General features: G+C 37.1%; 1 pseudogene; it reads right to left on the reverse strand.

The window, feature by feature from the left end:
• Positions 1 to 16,626: 16,626 nt before the first annotated feature.
• On the reverse strand, positions 16,627 to 17,919 carry LOC101280107 (mitotic checkpoint protein BUB3-like; annotated as a pseudogene).

Below are 17,919 nucleotides of genomic sequence, written 5' to 3' on the forward strand. Positions count from 1 at the left end.
ATAGGGCTTAGGCGTAGGACTGAGCAATCACAAAGCTCTCTGAAGGACGTCACAGTAGTATTCTCATGGGATGAATAGGATTGAAGTTCTTATTAAATTGTCATTATGCCTGATTTATATAAATTTATAGTGAGTAACTTCAAGATGTAAGCTATAAAGAGGAAATTTACTTTTCTTTAAACAAAAAAAGGTACCAAGCTTAATGTGAAATAGTTTAATCTCTAATGAGTAGCAATGAAATAAAAGACTGATTAGTGTTATGGCCAAGGTCACTGGAATTCCTTCAGAAAATAAGAATTTTATGTGCAGGAACAGATGCAGAAAGCAACAAATACTTAGGCTCATATGCTTACAAGCATAATTCTCCTTTATTATAAGGCACCAATTGTCCTAAAGCCTTTTTATTTTTATACTATTCATGTAGATCCTGACTTAATCTTTCTTGAGATCTATCCTAATTTTAAAAGCATCCAGAAATAATTTTCCTTATTCTTTCTATTACTACTTTTTCTTTATATTGAAACAAGTCCCTGGAAAAATGTTCAAAAAGCCTCTAAGATACTGTAATATACACACCGTTGCTTAGAATAGTAGCAGTACTGCTGTTTCACATTAGCATAAAAATGTCATAATTCCTAATGCATTTTCACATACATGACATCAAATTATCCAAAAAAAAAAATTATCATACTGGATAGCCCCAAAAGTTCATTTTTTTCTTTCTTTTTGAACATTATATTCATCAGTTTTTTAAAGTCTTGCACTGTGTGGAATTATATATATCCCTGAACACACACCACATGCATACCAGCTTTTAATATTTCCAGCACAGTCACTTGACAGGTGATTACAAAGAACTAGTTGGCAAGCATTTATGGAGTACTTTGATAAACACTTAATTTCTATTTGTGGGTTTTTAATTCAAAGTAGCCTAGCATCAGAGTTTAAGGTAAAAATGCAGCTACCTGAACAATTTCATGGACAACAAAATAAAATGTCACTCTCCCTTTTGTTTAAAAAAAAATGGCCAGGGTGTGTATTCTTTTATATTTTTCTTTGTAAGTCCCTCAAGGGGTAACAGCTCTAAAGCCCCCTTTCTTTCTTCTGCTTTAAGATTTCAGTATCTATTTCCTTCATTCAAAGTCAGACTGATCCAGTAAAAGAATATCCTGCTTTGCTTAATCATATTTTCTAATCCAGTTACAAGAAAAATTCAGTGAATTAAATTTCAAAACGTCTGGAAATTTGTTTCCCAGCTGACAGCTCTGACTTAAGCCAGAGTTCCTGTGGCTTAATTCCAGGAAATGTTTTTTTACCTGATAATTACAAACTAGAGGTTGAAATCATTCTCATATGGAATTTTTTTTATCCTTAGCTCTTCATCACCTAATTCCCAGTGAAGCAATTTTATCTGAGAACAGCAACAGCAAAATAAGTTGATTGAGAGTCACAGGGAACCCACTGCTGAAGGTAAGCAGAAAAATCTAAAAGAAAAAAAGACATGAAGTGATTATTATTTGGTCTAAGCAAGTACTTAGCATTCACACAGAGTGACTACAGTAGGTTTTCCAATGGTGAAGACAGTTTCTCCCATTACAATAATAAAACACAAAAATAAAGAGAAATAATTAAAACTTATTACCTCTGAATAAAAATAAACTAAATCAAAGAACTGTGTTTTTTCCTATGAATTTAAATTAGAAATCAAAACTGAATTTCAAAATGGGATCATAGCACCATCTTCAGGTTGAAAAGCCTTAATTCAGAAATTTTTTTAAAAATGTGTTTCTTCTCTTTTCTTTCAAGGAAATGGATGTAAACCAGAGGCTCTTTATCCAGCTAAATTATGGAATCTTCCAGAGAAAGAAGCATGTTAAAAACTACTATAGCTGAGTTTATTCTGAATACTTTGTTACTATAAAACTCAGTAAATACAAAAATACAAATGTGAATTTACTGTTTAAATCTGCTTTTTCCCCTACTTTGGCATATCTTTCCATAATGTTCCCACATCTCTAGCAGAACTTATTTCCTACCTTAAGCCTTCTCATTAAAATGATATTTATAAAAAGAAGAACCAGTTGTTCATACAACTAGAACAGATCTCCAAGACCCTTCTTTTACAAGTAAGTAAACTGATGTCCAGAGAGTTTAAGTAATTTTCAGGTGGTAGTTACAAATAGGGGATAAAACCTAGGTCTTCTGATCTTGATTAAGTTTTCTTTCCGTTAAAGACTGGTGGTTTTCTGTAACTGTTGTTATCACCATTACTGATGATAAAAGGTCAGATAAGGAAAAAAAAAAACCCTCATAAAAACATTGGCATCTCCTTTTTTCACCAACTGGACCAAAGGCAGAGAAAGAAAACTGGCATTCTAAACTAAAACATACTGAATTTAAGGAAAATCAGATGGAAGGGGTTTTCAGGCTCAGAAAATAGGCAGAAAGCCAGAGTCACCCTTTTTTCCTTAGTGAAAAGAGCTAATAGAGGGTCCTTATTAAAGATGATAAGCTAAAGCTGTGCTCTTCTGCGTCTTGATGTGACAGCTTTGCCTGCCTAACTCAGCCAAACTCACACTCAGCCCTGAGACCTGTCCACTGTTTGCCAGGGTCATCCTGAGGGTCTACATGAGAGTTTTGCAAACCACTGGCTGTGAGCCGCATCTGGCTCAACTCTCTGGGTTTTGTCACTCAAGCTAGGAAGGATGTTTACATTTTTAAAAGGCTGAAAAATGTTAATAGAAGGAAAATACTTTGTTTGAAAGTTATATGAAATGTAAAATTTCAGGGCTCATAAATGAAGTTTTATTGGACCATGAAAATGCTTACCACATACATATTGTCTACGGCTGCTTTTGTGCTACAATGGCCAAGCTGAGTACTTGTGACAGAGAACTGTAGAGCCTGCAAAACCTAAAATGTTTACTATTTGGTCCTTCACAGAAGAGAAGGGCCACAGAAAAGCTGTAGACATCTGGTCTAGAGCTTCCCATTTGGGAAGATATTTAAGAAGTCATGTTTACCTTAATATTCTTAAGTCTTTAGTTTTCAATAACTTGTATTAGGAAATATATATGTGTGTATATATATTTATGTGTATATATATATATATACACATATACTTTTAGTATATACTATGTATAATATCCATGTATGTACATACATATGTGTAATATACATAATGTATACATATATCTAAAGCACCCCTTCATTGTAGCATTGTTCATAATAGCCAAGATATGGAAACAACCTAAGTGTCCATAGATGGATGAATGAATAAAGAAGATGTAGTATATATACATACACAGTGGAATACTATTCAGCCATACAAAAGAATGAAATCCTTTTTTGAAATGAAATTCATTTGTGACAACATGGATGAAACTTGAAGATACCATGCTAACTGAAATAAGTCAGATGGAGAAAGACAAACACTGTATGATTTCACTCATATGTGGAATTAAAAAAAATGAAATTAATAAACAAAATAACACAAAAACAGACTCATAGATCCAAAGATCAGGTTAGTAATTGCCAGAGGGTAAGGGGGTTGGGAGGGTAGGTGAAAGGGGTGAAGGGGGTCAACTGTATGGTAATAGATGGTAACTAGACCTGTGCTGGTGATCACTTTGTAGTGTACCCAGTAGTTGAATTATAATGCTGTACACCTGTAACGTATCATAAAATAAATAAATGTATTAAAGATTTAAGAACAAATTTCATCTACTTCACAATGTCATGACCATATATATGCCCCTCCTTCTACCATACACACATTCCATGTAACCAGCCTTTAACTCGGTGACCCCCACCTCGACTTAGAGATCAGAATACACGAGTCCACAAAGAGTGGAGGTGTTACCAGTGGAGGAAATGGGAAGCAATGATGTCTAACCCCTGGCTCTTGACTTTAAGAACTCTGAAGTCTGTATGTTAGAATGAAAGATTTGGCAAGAATATTTACTGAGTGAGTTCGCACAGTGTCTGCACCACAATACCTATTCTCCCCAGACCAGGAAAGAGCCTCTGAGATGGGGAGGAGAAGAAATGATTAGAGCTGGAGAGGCAACCTGCTGCCCCTTGTCGGTAGTAGTAGGTTTACGGTAGGAGTGAAGGGGTGCATGACAGAACCCTGCCTTATTAAGCTTGCGGACTAAGTAGTAGAGGCTAACTTGGCTTCTTTTCTCATCTCATTGCCACAGCAAACAATGGAGAAACACTCCGCAATGGTAGAGGAAGCAGATAGACCTGTATGACAAAGAAAGTCTGCCGCTCCCTGCTTGGGAAGACCCTAAGTGCCTTCCAGGTGGTAAAAAGTTAAAAGGGCCTACCAATCTTTAACCAAGGGCCAGAGCATACCCAGAGACCAGAGGGGACTGCACATCTCAGTGGACAACAGCAAGGCACAGAGCATCCCCCAAGGACCCAGAGGAGGCCTCCTGGAATTTCATGCTGTTATGTACACATGCTCACAAACTTAGATGCTACTGTGAGGGAAAAGAGGGAGAGAGCAAATCCTGAACTGACAGAATGTTAAATCTTAAAATTACTGTGTTTACCCAGAAATGACTAAGAATACAGTTTCTGTGGACTGGAGGAATAAAATAGAAGTTGAGTTCGAGAAAACATTTTAGAGCTAAAGTTTTTGCACGTGATGCTACGTGGTCTGTGATATTTGTAGTTGCTATTACTCTAAGAATGATCTTGAGTTTGTATGATCATGCTTTGACTAGGAGAAGACTGCACAGGGCCCTTTATCCTACTTAGTATCAACATTAACTTTAAAAAGACTATGATTGGGCTTCCCTGGTGGCGCAGTGGTTGGGGGTCCGCCTGCCAATGCGGGGGACGTGGGTTCGTGCCCCGGTCCAGGAGGATCCCACATGCCACGAAGCGGCTGGGCCTGTGAGCCATGGCCACTGAGCCTGCGTGTCCAGGGCCTGTGCTCCGCAACGGGAGAGGCCACAACAGTGAGAGGCCCGCGTACCGCAAAAAATAAAAAAAAATTAAAAATAAATAAAAAAGACTATGATTGCCTTGGCTAAGACTTCCAAAACTATGTTGAATAAGAGTGGCAAAAGTGGACATCCTTGTCTTGTTCCTGATCTTAGAGGAAATGCTTTCAGTTTTTCACCATTAAAAATGATGTTTGCTCTGGGTTTGTCCTATATGGCCTTTATTATGTTGAGGTAGGCTCCCTCTACGCCCACTTTCTGGAGCGTTTTTATCATAAGTGGGTGTTGAATTTTGTCAAAAGCTTTTTCTGCATCTCTTGAGATGATCATATGGTTTTTATTCTTCAATTTGTTAATATGGTATATCACATTGATTGAAGATGTGATACGTATATACAATGAAATATTACTCGGCCATAAAAAGGAATGAAATCGGGTCATATGTAGAGACATGGATGGACCTAGAGACTGTCAAACAGAGTGAAGTAAGCCAGAAAGAGAAAAGCAAATATTGTATATTAACACATATATGTGGAATCTAGAAAAATGGTACAGATGGGGGTGGGATGAATTGGGAGATTGGGATTGACATATATACACCACTAGGTATAAAATAGATAACTAATGAGGACCTGCTGTATAGCACGGGGACATCTACTCGGTGCTCTGTGGTGACTTAAATAGGAAGGAAATCCAAAAATGAGGGGATATGCGTGTACATGTGGCTGGTTCACTTCACTGTGCAGCAGGACCAAGCACAACATTGTAAAGCAACTGTACCCCAATAAAAATAAATAAATAAAATAAAAAGACTATGAGACAGAAGCCTGGCAATGTTGAGACCCATCCTGGAGTAAAGAGCCCTTCCCTCGGGTCTTCCTCCAACCCCTTGTCCTTCAGTCGTTCTTGCTGGTCCCCAGCTTTGACATCTGGTTCCCTTTCTAGGCTTCCCCAGCCCACTTCTTGGCCTTCGTGCTCTCAGTCTGTTTCTTTCATTTTGCCTCAGTCCTATATGACCCCCTGGGAAGCCGAGTTTTGACTGCTCTCAGGACAGATCTGATCTCACAGTTTACAAACCCAGGTACCCGCCTCTGCTGAACACTCTCCAGGTGCTGCTTCGGATCTGCTCTCTGCTCCTCTCCACTCTGCTTTTTGTGCCCTTGAAGGTGGACCTCCAGATTCATCCATGGTCTGTGGTCCTCTGGTCTCTGGTTGGGTTTAGCCAAAGTGAGGCTCTTGTAGGAAACTAAAGGGACCAAAGATTAGAAGAAAAAATGTTCTGAATTTTTTTTTTTTGCGGTACGCCGGCCTCTCACTGTTGTGGCCTCTCCCGTTGCGGAACACAGGCTCCGGACGCGCAGGCTCAGCGGCCACGGCTCACGGGCCCAGCCGCTCCGCGGCATGTGGGATCTTCCCGGACCGGGGCACGAACCCGCGTCCCCTGCATCGGCAGGTGGACTCTCAACCTCTGCACCACCAGGGAAGCCCTGTTCTGAATATTTATTCTCCATAGGCCATGGTTTGGAAGAGACTACATTCCTCCCCCAAGACCCAGAATATGTACAGTGGCCCCTCTCCTGCCGCCCTAGAGATGCTGAAAGCTTAGGTGCTGAGCTATTCCATGAGTCCTTTGCCACCTCATTGGTTCTCAACATATTTATTAAACTCTCCTCAATCCTTATTAAACTCTGCTATATCTTTATGAAAGTCTGCTCAGTTAATGTCTGGAGAGAGCCATGTGTGTCCTGCCCAGACCATACCTCATGCACTCCCACTCCCAAACCCAACCTCACACTTCTAAGAGTAACTGCAGACATTTAATTTTAGGATTCAATAGCCTTAGAAGGCATGCTCATTTTTAAAGTTTTAATATTTTAAATTTAAGTTGAGGGAATCCTTAGAATAATCAATGTGGAATCTTGAAGGAAGGTCACTCTAGCCCTGAGCACATCTGTTGGATTGGTGAGCAATTGGTTTTTAAAGGTTGTAAAACACAAATAAACGAGAAGTCCTTTCAGACCCTTGTTGTTACTCAAGTCCCCCCAGGAAAAGAGGCTGGATCTATTGTAACACGTGTCAGGAGGAAAGGTCAGTATACTACCAGCAGCCAAACGCCAAACCCTGATGGGGGTCTCTGTGGGGAGCAGCACGATGGCCCTGGGAAGGAGATCTGAGGCCAACATGGCCTCTACCTCTCCAGGGCTCCTGGCGCCTCATCCTCAGGAAATAAACTCTCACTGTCTAGGAAGCAGGAGATGTGGCTATTTGATAAATTTGGTTTTTTAGTTAATCATCATTCTAATACCATGTATCTGTAGTCATTTCACTGTACTTCCCAGGCTGAGCGACTAATGTTCTAATTTCTGACTCATAAAACCATAATTTTTAGCTAGAAAATAATGTAGTCCTGCCTCTTTGTTTTGAGAGATTATAGGGATTCAATATCCAAAAGAGACATCGTTTTCTATTTCATTTAAGGACACAGAGTTGAAAAACCAAACACTGTCTCAGCTCTCAAATAGAGTAAAATCAGTACAGACATTGAATTCATAATTATAAGGTGAATTGGCCTAAGAAGTATGATGTATTATGAGAGGCAGAGCAGGTATTTCTGAGGAAGTTATAGCAAAGTTGAGATTTATTGAGTGCATGAACCTTGGCTTAAAAAATAAAAGAGGGCTTCCCTGGTGGCGCAGTGGTTGAGAGTCCGCCTGCCGATGCAGGCAACACGGGTTCGTGCCCCGGTCCGGGAAGATCTCACATGCCGCGGAGCGGCTGGGCCCGTGAGCCGTGGCCGCTGAGCCTGCGCGTCCGGAGCCTGTGCTCCGCAACGGGAGAGGCCACAACAGTGAGAGGCCCACGTACCGCAAAAAATTAAAAGAGAGAAAGATGGAAGAACATTCTAGGTATAACAAAAAAATATTTTAGAAGACCTGGAAGTATGGCATAAATGAGAAATTAATATGGAACTTTATCTTAAGGGAAAGGAGAGCCAATAAGTAGGGGTATGATATGAGCTTGTGTTTGTTTTTCAGAAAGATCACTCTGGCTGTTATATGGAGAACAGGTAAAGTACTGGGTGTAGAAAAACCAGAATGTCAGTCTGCCAAGACTAATGTTCTAGCTCCAGAGGATACTAAAGCAGATTTTGTCTCTCAGAATGTCTATCTTTTATAGACACTTTGATTTACAGAATATGAGGGAAATACAAGCAAACAACGCTACCTCACAATACACAGAAGGAATAAAAGGAGACACAGTTTAGTCAAAAAGGGGATTAAGATGCAGGCTGAGTTCAACAAAAAAAAAGACGCAGGCAGAGTTCAGTATGCGGTGAGGGTACAGCGACAGGGCAGAGTTGAGTGGGTGGGCATTCTCTTAATAACCAGAAAATCGGGTCCTTTGTCTGGTGGAAAACATTTTTAAGATGTACAACAGAATCTCCTGAGGCTTTGTGTGTGTGTTGGAGAGCTGATTGATTTGAAGGTGATTGGACATTAAGAGGTTAGACTGGCCAGGAGTTCAGGGTCTAGAACACCAGGGCAAGAACAATTCACCATCCTCTAGCACATGTCTACCATGTCAGTCAACACGCTCACACATTCCAAAGCCATGAATGGTGCCCACCTTCAAGCTGCTCTCTTTCAGTCAAACTTTGTTGGTAGCTTTTATAGCTAGTGATTGTAGGATTTGAATACTTTATCCACCGTCTTATAAAATCATGAAATAACATTTCAAGACAACGGTATTCAGTAGTTGTATGTGTGGATGGGGGTTGCTTAAAAGGTCATAAACCCCAAGGTGGGTTTTTTCCCAGCAATTTCTATCAAAGCAATGAGTTAGGAGGTAGTACAAGTGAAAATATAAAAGTGGCTTTGTTTAGGTGGTGGCAGTGGATGGGCTACTTGGGGACTGTTGCGGTATGAGGTATGTGGGAGAAAAGTCAAGGGGGTTTTCCATATTTCTAGCTTGAACGAGGTGGGTCTTGTAGCCTCTAGCAGAATAGGAGATAAAGAAGAAGAAACAGACTGACTCTTCATCAGGTTGGGTGAAGGGGATGAGGATAAGTTAAATCTTGGACAGGTTGAGTTGAAGGAGCTATGTCAGTCACCCAGAATAACGGACGGTAGTTAGAGGGATGTGTGACTTGGGAGTTCAAAAGAAACGTATGGGTAGGAGATAGATTTATCAACTTGAGTAAGGTAAAGGAAACCATAGGACTAGGTTGGATTCCCTTAAAGGGGTGCGATAGGGAGGGTGGGAGGGAGACTCAAAAGGGCGGAGATATGGTGATATACGTAAATGTATAGCTGATTCACTATGTTATAAAGCAGAAACTAACACACCATTGTAAAGCAGTTATACTCCAATTCAGATGTTTTTTTAAAAAAAAGAAAGAAAGAAAGAAATAGCAGGTTTCAAATGCATGAGGATTTTTGTGTCTTTACAAAAATCCTCCAAAGTCAATTCATCTATGAATTGTGATTTAGAGTGTAAAGGATCAAGATAATTCCAGGATCTAAAATCTTCCACAGTGGGGTCTATTTAAACTAAGAGTTTTCCTTAGGATAAGTGAGTGTATTGAGTGTGAAAACTACTTAGTCACTTTACCTAGATTAGAAACACTACCAGTGCTGGGATGTTTTTTTCTTTGCCCTCTGATATACCTTCAAGTTAATGCACCAGACTAGGAAAATATTATTTAATTTGGGTTTCAGAATCGGTATACTTATTCTACCCATTTCCATTTCCACTCCTGGTATACATTTATCCCAGCAAGAAAAAATGGCCAGGGTGTTCCTAAAACCTCCCTCTCAACTTTGTTAAGCCACGAGTCATCAGGTAAATAACTGACTTCTTAAGGTACTAAACTAATACAGACATGGAGAAGCCATATGCTTTATTAAGCCAGACAGAAAAATATATCTTAGCTGTCCCTAAATAGTTTTAATTTTGAATATTTTCCCTCATTCTTAGAAACCATTTGAAGGACCTAGAAAATGTCAATAGCTTGAAAAATAGTAAATAAACGAATAACAGGATAAATCATTATAATAGATTAAACAAGATAGTCACTAAATATGGAGAATCATAAACTGTATCACAAAAGCTACACCATATTGAATAGTCTAAAGCTAGTGCCTCAGAGTTGTAGGATGATTGCCTGCTTGCTGGTCTCCTTTTCTGGGGTAGGTGAGACGAAGACGAAGGTGGCAGATGGCTTGTCAGAATGGAAAGATCTAGAAAAGAGAAAACTTTTTTTTAACCTGTCCTTACAGCCTTAACCTATAAAGATCTTTCAAAATTAACTTTGTATCCCAAAAACTATTCTTCTAAAGAATGTGCTTATAGCTAAAGGAAAAATATATCTATAAATCAGATATGACTAAATATCCTTTTATTTTTATAAACAATATTCATTTTTCAAATGTGAAGAATATTCATCTTTTTGTTCTTCCTTCCCAGTAAGACACCTCAATCTAAAAATGATTTCCTCTGAGAGAAAGCCCACTTGTTTAAAATGACTAAATTTCAGCCTCTTTCGGAGCAGAGTAATTTACTAAAATGAAATCAATTTATTATGCATTTACTTCAAATTTGTACTTATAAATTTTACATCATTTTGTAAAAGTTAGAATTGCAAGCATACTTCAGAGATATTGTGGGTTCAGTTCTAGACCACTACAATAAAGCAAATATCACAATAAAGTGAGTCCAAAGATTTTTTGGTTTCCTAGTGCATATAAAAGCTATGGTTACACTATACTATAGTCTACTGCATGTGCAATAGCACTATATCTTTAAAAAAGTGTACACATTAATTAAATAATACAAAACAAAAAAACTTACAGCAGTAATATCCAAGATCACTCATCACAGGTCACATAAAAATATAATAATAATGAAAAAATTAAAAATATTTTGAGAATTTCCAAAATATGACACAGAGACACAAAGTGAGCAAATTAAATGCTGTTGGAAAAATGGCATCAGTAGATTTGGTCAACACAAGGTTGCCACAAACCTTCAATTTATAAAGGACACAATACCTGCAAACTACAGTAAAATGAGGTATGTTTGTACTTAATTTCTTTTTGTTTATTTTTCAAGTTTAAGTTTCTATTTCCATATTACATCTACTTTTGATTATTTAGGGCTGTTTTGTCAATTTGCCTAAGATTCCTTCTGACTAAGCAGTAAGAAAAGAAGCAAATTTTTAAGCATTTATCAGAAAATAAGGACATTCTAGAACTTTCTTCCAGTTACTCAAATAAAAGTTTTTTTTAAATAAAAGATAAGGGAAATAATAATTATAACATTTCAGAATGAGTCATTTCTTCTTTAATTTTTTTTCTTTTTACTCTAAGGAAATCAAGAATTCTAAAGGGAAAAGAACTTAGAAGTGAAAACAGGACTTACCTGGTGGCTCAGTGTTTAAGAATCCACCTGCCAATACAGGGGACACGAGTTTGAGGCCTGATCCGGGAAGATCCCACATGCCGCGGAGCAACTAAGCCTGTGCGCCACAACTACTGAAGTCTGCATGCCTAGAGCCCGTGCTCTGCAACAAGAGAAGCCACCACAATGAGAAGCCTGCGCACCACAACGAAGAGTAGCCCCTGCTCGCTGCAGCTAGAGAAAGCCCGCACACAACAACAAAGACCCAATGCAGCCATAAATAAATAAGTAAATTTATTAAAAAAGTGAAAACAAACACCTTCCTCTGATAGGAGATGAACATGAAGCAACCGAATTCAATTTTCACCAAAATAGTTAGAGACAAATAAAAGAAACCGAATGATAGTGTAACATTTTTAAAAAATATAGAATTGAATATTTATCAAGTTTATAACGTTGAAAGATGTAAAATTTGAAGTGAAATTTAACAATTACAAAAGAAATCATAGACACCTTTGAAAACATACGTTAAAAAATTTTGTTTGATTAAAAATATCAAATTTAAAATGGAAAGATACTGGAGAAATACTTGAAGAAAACATGCTAAAAGGTAATAATTTTCTAAATGTAAGCATTCATATAAATTGGTAATGAAATATGAAGTGCCTAAAAATAAGTGTGTAAGCAATATGAATAGATAATCCACACAGAAAATCCAAAATGATCAATAAATACAGCAAAAAATTCTACCATATGGTTATGGAAGATAAAAGAGACAAGTTTAAATAATAGACTCATTTTCCAAAATTTTTTTTTGTCTTATTCTTTATTCATTCTTTGCCAGCAATGTAGTTTATCATTCTATATCAAAATCATTACAAATATTCATGATTTAAACCAATATTCTACCTCTAGAAAACTATTCTAAAGTAATAATGAAATAATCCTAAAAACCAAAAAAGGTTTGTGCAAAAAAAGTTCATTATAGCTTTATTTTTTAATAGTGAAAAACAAGGTACACTATTGTAAAACATTTTAATAAATTATACTACCCAATCAATATAACATTATGTTGCCATTTTACTATTCTGTTTATAGAAACTAGCAACAAAGAAAACCATTTCTAGTGGAAAGAGAAATACAAAATTGCAAATATAACTGTATTACTTTTGGAAAAGTATCCTATGTATAGGAAACAAAAAGCTGAGAATAAACCCTTCCAGTCCCTAAATGTTAATAGGAGCTATATTTTTGGAGAGAGCCATAAAACCATGTTTTATCTTTTTCCTCTTTTTCTCAATTTTTCAAATTTTTATTCATGAGTTTTAGCTTCTTTTAATTGAAATAACTTTTTTTCCTTAAAAGATTAAAAAAAAAAATGAAGCTGTGTCTGATACTTGGTATTTTATGATTCATTATTTATCCCAAAACAGGGTTAAAAACAGAGTAACTTTCATTCTGACCTATTAACGATTTCTCTCACCATAAAATGGTAATGTCCCACACATTAGTATGAAATTCTGAACACTCAGCAAAATGGTAGCTGAGTTTCCTTATCCATTTGGGCTCTTTTTTTTTTTAAAGCACATACTATGTAGTAGGAAACTGTATTAAACACTATCTCATTTGACCTAAACAATCCTATGAGCTAAGTGTTATTTTCTCCGTCTTCAGCAGGGGAAAAAATAATGCAGTCTAGAGAAGTTAATTAATTGGCACAATCTTGTCCACTAATGAGTCGAGGAGCCAGTATTTAAAAGGGAGGAAGTCCATTAATGACTAATGAAATCCTGAAAAACTCTAATGAAAATGCAGGAACTTGTCAAGGAATTTTTGAAATATTTATGAAATAAAAATCACAAGATTAAGGAAAGAATGACAAATGTTTATAATTCCAACACAGTATGACTATTTCCATTTCTTTCACATTTCTTTTTACAAATATATAATTTTAGTTGTTGAAATTATAACAGTTGTTAAGTATATGGTTATAAAGTAGTATTTTGCTATCCTTTCTTGATGCTTAGCCAGACGTTTTCCATGATTTTACAAATTTTTATAATTATACATAATATTTTTATAATATTGCATTGTGTTGATATAGCTGTCTTTATCCCCCTTAATATAAGGTCTCTGGGGTGTTTTCTTCCCAATATTTTCTTATATTCTCTTACCAATAAAGACATACTGGATATCTTCATGAATATAGCTTTTTTGCTCTCCCTAAGTAATTTCATTGGGATAAACCCCTAGAGTAGAATTGCTGTGTCAATTCTGGTGTAAACAGTCATAAAGCTGGCTGGAGAAATTTGAAAGAACGAAGAATAAACCATTTTAGTGGACACTCTTAATTCATACAAATGAAACAATACTTCCTACACTCAAACAGTAGCTGCCTGAAAGGAGACATCCAGCTATTGTATTAGCTGCTCTAGACTCCTCTCAGCTGTGAAACCTTAAATAAAATGTTCACTATACAAATGCTTTTTTTTTTTTTTTTTTGCGGCATGCGGGCCTCTCACTGTTGTGGAGCACAGGCTCCGGACGCGCAGGCTCAGCAGCCATGGCTCACGGGCCCAGCCGCTCTGCAGCATGTGGGATCTTCCCGGACCGGGCCACGAACCCGCGTCCCCTGCATCAGCAGGTGGACTCTCAACCACTGCGTCACCAGGGAAGCCCCATACAAATGCTCTTGACAGAGGAGTTAGTTGTTTCCAGGTGAAAATAATAGGGATAGATACCCTTTTCATACTAACTTGTTCTTTAATAATTGAATAGCATTTTGAGTGCAATAGATGCATGGCTCCTAGACCAGACACAAACAGTGGAAAGCCATATTCTTTTATAAGCAAATAGCATGACTGTATTATTGCACATGGAGGGTCTAGCTTAATGGCCAAAGAGTACACTCTGGACATATACTGCCTTGGTTTGAATCCCACTGCACCATTTACATACAGTGTAAAACCTTAAGCAAGTTATTCAATCTCTCTGGGATAGATATAGATATAGATATAGATATAGATATAGATATAGATGATATAGATATAGATAGATATAGATATATAGATATAGATATACAAATGCATAGACATATTTTGTATAGTTTATATATTAAGAATATATATACACATGTATGTATATATATACATATATATGTATAAATTAAGATTTCATATAGTATATATTTTATATATTAAGAAAAATATATTAAGGCTATATATGTAAATATAATATACTTATATATATAGTCAATATATATTTTCTTAATATATAAAATATATATGAAATCTTAATTTGTACTCACACACACAAGATGCATAATAAATTTTTATACTTATGATCTAGCCAAGACGTCAAGAAACTTCTGGCCTGACTCGTTACTGCCAGAAAGAAAATTTTTAATTTATTTGCAGCTAAAACACCATTCGGCAAGGTATTTCATTCAGTTACAGAGGGATACATTTTGCAAAGCAATTTATGTTAGTACATTGTTCCAGGAAATTGCATCACTCAAAGCCAGACTGTCTATGGGTGATTTATTTAACTTTTATTTTGTAATGTTTAAGATAAGCTTCTGATTACACCAGCTTTAAAAATATTCATGTTAAACTTATCAATGCAGTACATGAATTTTTTTTCATTTCATTTGGAGTATACACAAAATTATTTTTTATAACAACCTTCATCTTTCCTGAAAATACACACTGACCTTACCTCCAAGCACATATGAAGCAGGTTTCTCTACCAATCAGTCCTAAATCAGTGCCTCAGCTTTTATCAGTGGTCCAGCCTGCTCTGGTGAGCTGACTCATGGGATATATGTTTTCCTTTTTTAGAGGACATGCAGAATTTTTTCATTCTGAGAAGCAGGCAGAGAGCACAATCTCAAAGCTCCTTATCATATATATTTTTGAAAAGCTCATCAAGAAAAAGATATTCCCAATGGATGTGTAGCCTCTTTATTTCTATAAATTAGTGGTTCTCACTCTTTTCTGAAGCAAAGATCCTTCTGATAAAAGCTAAAAAACCTGTCCTCAGAAAAATGTGTTCATGCCCATTCATGCCCGCTAACATACACAACTTACAGGCTCCCTAAAACTCTTAATGTTTATCTAGCAATTCCCTTTGGGTTCTTGAAACCACTTAAGAAGCTTTGTTCAAGATACTCCAAAAATCTCTCAAGACCTCTGAGTTGCTGCTTACCTGGATGATACCATGGTATTTGCTCCGATAGGTTTATTTTCAGTGATTATTTTTTTATCATAATGACAACTGCCCACATTAAGACACACTCCCCCAAAACTCCTTTGCTGTAGTTATCCTAAGCATATTGTTTAGGGCTTTGTTCATTATATCACACAGATGCTATTTAGGATAAACTTCAAACCAGAAATTTTTGTGCTTCTCCTGGGTGAATAATTTGCCTTTATTTTATGAGCACTCTGAATGATATAACTGTTCATATTCCTGTTTTTAAATTTATACCTAGAAAGCTAAGGACCAAATCTGTGACCCTTTGCTGGTAAACGTTTAGGATGTAAGACTCTCTTTTTCGAGCACTAGTCTCATTACTGGCTCTACTGTTTCGTGGCCCTGACTTTACTCTTTACTTCTTATTTATGTTATCTCATTTAGAAACCTTTTATAGAAATTGTATCACATTGCAAAGAAGGAGGAAAAAAGATAGAATAAAGAAAAAGATGAGAAACAGTTTTTAGATGAACTGTTATATTCCTTTATATTCAATTACTTTCAAAGCAAGCAATTCATCAAATATTTGATTCTGATTTATGTTTTAAAGTTTTATAAGGCTTTACAAAATTTAGAAAAAAAACAGAAAAAGGTAATAAAAATTTTGCTAATCCACATGTTGCAAAATCTCAGTTGCCAAAACACTTTTTTCAGCTACAAAACATTTTAAAAATTATTATTGAAACTTTCAAATATATAGAAGAGTTGAGAAAAGGGTATCATGAACACTCCTTTATGTATCCATCACCTAGATTTTAAAATTTTGCCATATTTGCTTCTTTTAGTTTTCTTCTGTCCAAGTATTTTAGAGTAAATAACAAACACAAAAGAAACAAAGAATCCTCATTCTACACAAAGTCAGTATGGAAAGGCACACAGACAAGATTTTCGTAAGACAGAAAACAGACAAATCCATACTAAATAATGTAACAACAATGGCTCTAACACATCCAGGGGGTGAGTATGATTTGTAGGAAGCAGAAAAGCTTTCCGTAGAGAAACTACTTTCATGAGATGATTAGGTGGACTTAGGGTTTTTTTCTGCATCTGTCACTTGGCAAATGAGAAGATGCCATCTTCAGGATGTCCTGTGTCATCCGTTTTACACATATATAATGATGCTATTGCAAGTGTAGTCCCATCATTACTGAAGACAAGTGGTGTGATGCTGGTGGGGTATCTACAGAACCAGCGCCGTCGCTTCTTGTTAACTGGACCCAAAATATTTACAAATCCATCAGAACCACCCATAGCAAACGTACCGTAGATGTTGTTAAAAGAAATGGCATTGACAGGATAAATCTGCTCAATATTATTTTCTTTGACACTTGAAGACATGCTTCTTCTGTATCTCAGGGATTGGGAGCAAGTACTCAGCTTCCACTTGGCCTTCAACTGAGCTTAATACAAAACTGCTTATTTGAAAATGTTCAAAGGCAGCGAGCCTGGTACGTCAAGTTGGACACCCGGCACTGCTGCACGTAACCCATGTTCTGTAATTCCCACATTAACACTTTACTGCCCACCTTGTCCACAATCAGCTGATCTCCAGACAGAGAGGGTGTTACTCACAGACAGAAGGTCACAGCATTACAAGGAGTTCTGGGATGCCGCAATTTAACTGTCTGATCCCAAGGCCCAGTAACTACCACATTCACTTCTGGACAGTAGTCAACACATCTGGTAGGGGCATCATGGGTTCCAGCCAGATCTCCCTGATCAATGTTGGAATCATGTGTTTTCAGTCGAGGGTTTTATCCCCCACTCCAGGCATGTGTTGGACCATTGAACGCACATCCAAGAGAGCGCTAGGTGCTGGTACGTGAGCTGAAGAGCCGGTCCATGGTAGAGATGCACCGCCACATCTCAGGAGGAGACCAGCAGGAACTGGGAGGTGTTGGGGCTGATTTTCACCAAGGAGACATAATCCTCAGTGGGTGGTTCAGCTTGAACTCGTTAGAACCGAACGTATCGTGCTCCACTCAGAAGTAACTTCACCATCTCCTCTTCGCTTCCCTCAGATGTTACAATATCTCACCTCTGTATATTTTAGTGTGCACCCCTGAAAAGTAAACATCTATTTCTACATGATCACAGTGACATTTTCACACCTGACAAAATTTATAATAATCTCCTAATGTCACCTAATACTGAGTCTATATTCAAATTTCCCAGGTATCCTACACCCCCCCCACAAAAAAACCTTTTATAACTGTCCAAAATTCTTAACCTTAGAATATATAAGGTAAGCATACTCTAAGTTCCTCTTCACCCCCGCTTAGCCATTTTGTTTACCTCTAAATGCCAACAT

Source organism: Orcinus orca, chromosome 12 (genome assembly GCF_937001465.1).
Source record: "Orcinus orca chromosome 12, mOrcOrc1.1, whole genome shotgun sequence".
Classification (NCBI taxonomy): domain Eukaryota; kingdom Metazoa; phylum Chordata; class Mammalia; order Artiodactyla; family Delphinidae; genus Orcinus; species Orcinus orca.